Raw genomic sequence first — 7,562 nt, 5'->3', positions numbered from 1 at the left:
ATTCCACAAATGGGGGAAGATTTTTTTTTCATAAATTTAGAGATGAAGTGTTGACTAAAGAAGGAGAGTATGACCCAGATATAAGACTATTCTGTCAAAAGAGGTCTTTTTTTTTTCTTTAGGAATTTTCTGAATCTGAGGTTTTTAATTAATCAAGTAATTAGCAGTATTTATTAATATATTTAAAATACAGTTTTATATTTGTTGCTGGGGCATATGAAGAATAAGATATCTTACTGTCCCACTGGAGCTTATAGTCTTGCTAGAGAGAAATCACGAATGTTCCTTAAACAGAGAGTAAAAATCAACCTATAAACCTTAGGGTTTGGAATTCATAGCAAAGCAAAATCTCTAGATTTAATTAGCAAACATAACCACACATTTCAAACTTTATTGGTGAGATGAGCTTTTTACTGAACTCTCAATCGCCTACTGTAATGAATTTGAATAGTCAAGGAATTCTCTGGCATTATAATTTATAATTATTTGTGAGTCTGTTAAAGTGAAATTAGAACATTTTGTTCAGTCATAAGCATTGGTTTGGTCAATTTTCGGTCATTTTTCATAGCTAGTATATAAAGTGAATTCTCATTTTTCAAGGTTTTCCCATATATTAATAGATTTGGATTTCTTTAGTGTTTGGGTAAATAAATATGCAATAATTTTTCCTCTGAATTTCACTTCTCTTAGATTGCTTACACATATAAATGTGATTTCAAAAAAATTAGTTAAAACTTAAACTTGTCCTCACACACAAACCAGTTGTCCCATGGAGGGTTGGGATGAGGCTTAACACTGATCCTCATAAAGTTGGGGAGCTTGACAAAGATGGTGGTATAAGTTGGTAAGAGACTGGACCAATGGATAACCTGAGGTCCTTACATGGTTGGCAAAGACCCATGTTTCCTCTGTGCCCAGACTATAGAGAATATTAGCTGTGAACATGATCCAAGGGGTTATTTGGCAAATTGGGCACACTCCATGGACTTTGTCCATGGAGAAGACTGACTGCTCACTGGAGGTAGGGGCTGCCTCTATGGGATCATTCAGGCCATGTAGCTGCACAGGGATCCAACTACTCAGATGGCTCTAGACCATCTAAAATGCTGCCTAAGTTTGCTCAAATCCTTACCCTTCATATAGAGCCAAATGCCCATGTATCTGAGAAGATGAGAACTAAGCCATACCAAAAGTGGGAACATATCCCTCTCCCTGCCCTTCCCTCCCAGACTTTTATTATTAGTACCTGACTGCATAAATTCTCCATGCTTTCAGTAGAGAGTGAGAGAGAAAATAACTGAGTTTAAATTGAGTTTTGAGTTAGATCATATTGGGCTAAATTACATTTTTCTGTTGCTGAGCTGAAATAGAGGATCCAGATTTGAGATCAGTAATAGAAAATAGAGCTTCATGTTTCGCAGTATTGTTGCAGCCAAGGAAACTCCTATCCACTATACATACAATGAGCTCATGTATTCCTTTCCAAGTCACCAAAGCAAAACGGGAGAGACTGGTCCTCCCCATTTTCACAGATTCCTGTGTTAGGTGATATGCTGCTCTTTTGTGATTTTTTTTTTCTTTCTTCAAAGATGTACCTTGACATTCACTTGTATGAGAATAGGGATTCAGAGAAAAAGAAGTGGAGGGGAGAAAGAGAAGAGACCCTATAGATTTATTCACTCCAGGGTGTAGACCCTGTAGGAATGTTCATCAGCAAATTTTCAGGGTTGCTACATTCGTAATTCATTTATTTATGGATTCCCCCCCACACAATATTACCATTTGTAGTCCAAACTTAGGGGTGCTTTTCCTAGAAAAGCACAAAGTATTAGAAATGAGTTTTGGCTTCCATACATATTCTAATAAATCCCAATAAAGAACTATAATTTTAAATCACTTCAAGCATTTTCAAAGGCTAGTATCAATAGTGGAAGAATAAAGAAGAAAAAATATCCATACGCAATATAAATATGACATGGCTCATGTCTTCTCATCTCTTTGACCTTTTCCTGAGGTAGTGTTGGCATTATTTCTCTTAAGGAAACAATACGTGGCATTTTAATACTAAATTAGAGTTAAATGGTTTTGAAAAGATTTCATCTGGGAAGTTAGATCAAAGTGTTTTTTAAAAACACTTCTCTGAATTTCTTTGAGTGCAGTGTCTTGGGCAAATGTTATTAAAATATAAAATGCATTTAAGGACAAAGTGGAGGAGGGAGATATAGGGATCCAAGAAAAATATTTCTTAAGTATGTGGTAAACCTATTATGTAACATCCCTCTTCCAAGACCAAACAATTGGTAAGTGGTTGATGTGCACATGTGGGAGTGGATAGGATCCAGCTACACCTGGGAAGCAGAAGTTTGGCCCTGTAATATGTGATTCTGGGTAACTCCATTTTGGGGGGTGTTTTTTTCATCCTCGGATATAGGAAGAGGTAAGCCATACTCAAAGAGCCATACTATGGAGTAGGAGTGTCAGCTAGAGAACCCAAGCTGTTGTCACCTTAGTATGTAGATGTGTCTGGGCATTTCTTAGAATACCAAATGTGCTAACCAGTGTTTTCTTTGAAGAAGGGATTATGAGAGATTGATTACAAAATGTCCCTTATTTTCTGTCTCCCTCCAGCCACACCCTCGGCAATGTGAATTTGCTGCTCCTTCCATCAAGGGATAGAATCTAGTTCCCCACTCTTGGCATCTGTGCTGCCCTTACGACTTGCTTTGGGCCATAGAATGTATAGGAAATGAAATTATGTCAGTTTTAAGTCTAGATACCAAGAGTACTGTGAGTACCTCTGTTCTGCCTTGGACACTTGACACCACCATTTGAACCAGCCTGGCCTATCCTACTAGATGGTGAGCGACACAGGGTCCAGTCACCCTTGTCACCACAGGGGATGTCAGTCAAGTACCAGACTTGTGAGACAATCCTGGACCAGCCAACCTCCAGCCCATTGACCCCAGCCTTATGATTAAGCCCAGCTGGAGATCATCTAAGTCAGCCCAAATCAGCAAAACCGTCTAGCTGAACAACAGACTCATGAACAAGAATCCATTTTTATTTTTTAAGCTACTAAATTTTGGGATGGTTTGTTATGCAGCATTATATAACTGATACAGAAACCGAGGTGGGAAAGCAGGTCTCAAGGGGCACTACCATGTACTAGTTTGGTTCAGGGATAATGACTCGTAATAGAGTACAAATAGAGGACCAGTTCTCAAAGCGTGGTTCCAGAATTGACCGCATCAACGTCATCCTTGTACTAACTAGAAATACAAATTCTTGGACTCACTGAATCACAAACTCTGCAGGTAGGGCCCAACAATCTGTCTTTTTATAAGCCCTCCAAATAATTGTGATGCTCATGAAAATTTGAAAACCACTCAGATTTAAAAGGAGTAGGATAAGAAGAAAATTTCTTACACCTCTCTCCTAGAAATTCTTCAGGTGGTACTCATGATTTGGTAATTATGAGAACGCTCAAACCATGCAAATAGGTACAATTATTTAAGAAGTATGAAAATTTCAGATAGTTTGAAAAGCAAAGAATTTTTATTGAATTTGGTGCTACCTATTTTATTTTGAATCTCAGAAACTTAGAATTGGTCTCCAAATTTACAATAACAGTTTTAAAACTCAACCCTCAAAGAAATTTTAAAAAATCCAGACTATATCAAGATTGCTATTGTTAATGTCACAACAATGCCTATTACTAGCACAGCCCCATCTTGGCCACAACCAACCGTTTCCTATTGTAGGCACTGTGCTTGATACTTCTCACAAATTATCCCAGTTAACACAACAATCCTATGAAGCAGGACTTATCTTTTTCATTTCAAAGATAAGTAAGCAGGGAGATTTAGAGTGATTAATTTGTCAAATATCACATACCTAGAATTTCTGTTGGGCAGAAAGTTGATGTTTCTCTTTCTAAACAGTGGGACACAATGATGAACTGGTGAATGTTAAGCAATTAGATTTCTGAAAACAACAACAAAACAAATTAACAAATCCCTGACTTGCAGTGTTTGCTAATTTTTATGGTATAAATACACCATGGCCAATTTCAAGCTACCATTGTGAAGTCATGATATGTGGAGTTGGAAAGAGATGTGCATGATTGGCTTTTCTGACCCAATATGACCTGTCTTTGGCACACCATGGTGGGGAAGTATAAGTGAACGTTGCTTCAGTGGCGAGATGGGCATATTTATATTTTAAAGTTTATCTTGAAAGTAATGATATTCATTTTGTCACTTCCAAGGATAATCAAAATAAGCTTTGGAATTGCTTTGTTTTAGCTTAAATTTCAACCTGAATTTACAGTGAAAATATTCAAAACCAGCTACTTTCATAGATCTTTGGTAAATACTCATTTTATGGAGTCAGAGCTGGGTGGAATCTCATGAAAACATTTTGTTTTTTCCACTGACTTTAGCAAGGGATGCTTATCTAGCGCAGATATTTTATCTTCATGAAGATGTCTAAACATGGAGGCTTTACTACATTTCTCAGTGTTCTAAACAGTGCTTTATCATCCTCAAGAAGGCCCTTTTCTAGATTGATATGAAAGCTTTCAAACTGTAATTTAAGCCTATTCCCTTCATTTTATCTTTACAGACATGAAAAGAAATTGATTGACATTCGCCTCTTAGAAACTCTTCTGCTTTCACAAAAGATGTTAAAAGATTCCTTTAGTATCTAATTCCAGCTTCTTTAAAAATAACCTTTCATCATCACATAGAGAGGAAGATTTCCAGTTAGGCAGGCTGCCATTATTGGTCCCTTAAAAGTACAATCTTAAGACCTCTCAAATTTCCAGGCAAGAAATGTCCTGACCAGTTTTTGACAACTCTTCTTGATGTCATCCAGTGTTAGATTTTTAAAAATTGTGGTAATGTTTAGCATAAGATCAACCCTCTTAGCAAATCGTAAGTGTACAATGCAGGATTGTTAACTGTAGACATGATGATGTAGAGCAAGCAGGTCTCTAGAACTTACTCATCTTGCATAATTGAAACTTGATGTTGGATATTTAAAGAGCAAGGGGCATCAGGCGTACATTTCCAGTGATTTAAATGTCTCCTCATTTATCTTTCACTGTATTCATACTGCAAGAAATGGACCCATTTGGAATATCTTGGCTGTAATGCTTTTAGTAAAATAGGTGAAGTATGACTGCCCTTAACTCACATGGTTGAACCATGTCTTCTACAGCAGAGAGGGAGATGATCCTTCATACATAACAAATTCGATTATATAGGGAAAGGCGTAAGATACACAATCAGGTGTTGAATGGTTCTCCATCATTGCTATTCTCTTTTCTTCTCACCCCTCCAGTAAGAGTCAATCTCTGAAAATATCTAGGTAAACTCTTCTTCATTTAAGTATAGGAAGATTTCAAAACAGATGTCCTTTTGGTATTTCTTAGCCCACTTTTCCTGCCCTTTCTCGCTGCATATTGGTTTTGCTTTGTCCTTTTTGTCATGATGGGAAAATCAGATGTTGAATTTTCAACCTTAATTTGACAAGAAGCAAAAGATCCTCTGGGAAAGCTCTGGCCTTTGACTTTTATGTCCCCAGCAGTTACATACTAAGGATAGGTAACAGTGGGGGCAATCAGATGGTGGTTTATGAGCTCACCAAGTTTATTAGAAAGTTGGATAACGAAAGGCATGGTAGAGAGGGAAAAACAAATGCTAGAGTTAAACTGGACAGGGTTGAAATGGTGCTGCCCTTGCTTAGTTAAAATGGTGCTTCCTTTACTTAGCTGTGATGTTAGGAACTCATTCAACTTCTGTTTGTATCTACAAAAATTAGACCAATATTGTATACTGCTAAAGATGAAATGAGTTAACATACATACTACCATCTACTTTAATGTCTGCTACTTAATAGGTGCTGAAAAATGCTTGTAGGCCATCTGTGTTCAGAATGCGCAGCGTTCCCAGAATGTATACAACTGGATTTCTGTGTGTTGTCCTTTGTTGGGTAGAATAGTATTACTTCATTTAATGCATGGGTCTCTTTGCCTTCTCTCCTGGCTGCTGGCTTTCCTTGTATTGCTAAAGTGTTGGCTTGCCATGTTAGGTCAGTAGGTTTTGAAAACTATGCAGCATAGGAATAGAGTTTTTAAAAGTTATTTTTTTTCTACTGGAACTGTTCTGACTCCAACATGACCGCTGAGTAGAATTCTAGTATTCTAGATTGCCGGGCAGGGTTGTCAGGGAAGTCAGTTCACTGTTACTTCTGTCCTTTGAAACCTTGAAATGTAATTCACACTTAAAGAAGCCGGATTAGCTTGCAAAATATGATTTCAGGATCAGCATGGCTCTCTCAGACAGCAAAACTGTGGTCTCCTGAAATTCCAGAAAGAAAAAACCATTCTCATACTGCCTGAAATGTAAATACTGGCTAGATAATTTACATATTAAGTCATTTCAGTGATTGACACCACAGTGTGAAGAAAGTTGTAAACCTTAAATATCTTTTCTCTAGCTTTGGTGAATAGAAAAAGCATGAGAATAAGTGGGGGAGGATAAAACAAGCGGGATGGACAGGTCTGTCTCTTGGATTTCCCTATGAATGAAGGCAGATAAGGTAGATGGCTCACCATTTGGGGAACAAAATAAAGACTCAATAATTATTTGCTGACAATATGAAAAAGAAAAAAGTTCACCTCCAGCACAGCTTGGTTTGTAACTGATTACTGGACCAATATTTATTTTCTAATATTTATAGAAGGTCCTTATTTTCTGAATATTTTTACCCGATTCCAAGCAATTATGAGGTTGTAGAAGCAGAATTGGCCACAACATAAAAATATTCATAAACAAACTGATAACTTTATCAAAGCTTCTTATTCTTTCTAGAAACACAGCCAGAACTATATATCCCAGTATCCCCTGTGGCTATGGATGGCCACACAACAGAATTTTGGCTGAGAGAATTTGGGTAGTAATGATGTGTACAACATCCAGGTTTTATCCACAAAAAATCTTTCTCCACAGAGAATATTCTCTCTCTTCCATCATTGGCCAGTTGGCTATTGGAGCCTGGAGAAATTTGTGAAGGCACTGAGGTTTAGGGGCTTATCTGTCACAGAAGCTACTGTTTACCTTAATTAACATAGAAATTGGAGCCAAAGGTGATGTGATTTTATCAATATCAAAATATGTGACACTGACTTAGCATTTTGTTTCCTGGCAATGGGAGGTGGGAAAATTGACATTCAAATCCGGGAAGATAAAGACCCATGCTATTCAGTGGTGAAACATTTGGGAAAGCCATTATCCTAGGAGAGTTTGGAAAGCAGACACAGTGAAGACAAAGTGTACAGCTCTAGGTTGGAAAAGAGAATGTTACTAGAGTGTGTTGATTGTTACTGACTTAGCTAGTTTTTCAAAAAAAGAAATTAGCTTAAAGGAGATTTGGCTGGTTTACAAAGAACTCCTATAACTCAACACCAAAAAAAAAAAAAAAAAATCCAATTAAAAATGGGCAGAGGACCTGGTAGACATTTTTCCAAAGAATACATACAGACAGCCAACAGACACATG

The sequence above is a fragment of the Halichoerus grypus genome, chromosome 7, assembly GCF_964656455.1.
Source record: "Halichoerus grypus chromosome 7, mHalGry1.hap1.1, whole genome shotgun sequence".
Classification (NCBI taxonomy): domain Eukaryota; kingdom Metazoa; phylum Chordata; class Mammalia; order Carnivora; family Phocidae; genus Halichoerus; species Halichoerus grypus.
This window is presented reverse-complemented; position numbering follows the sequence as displayed.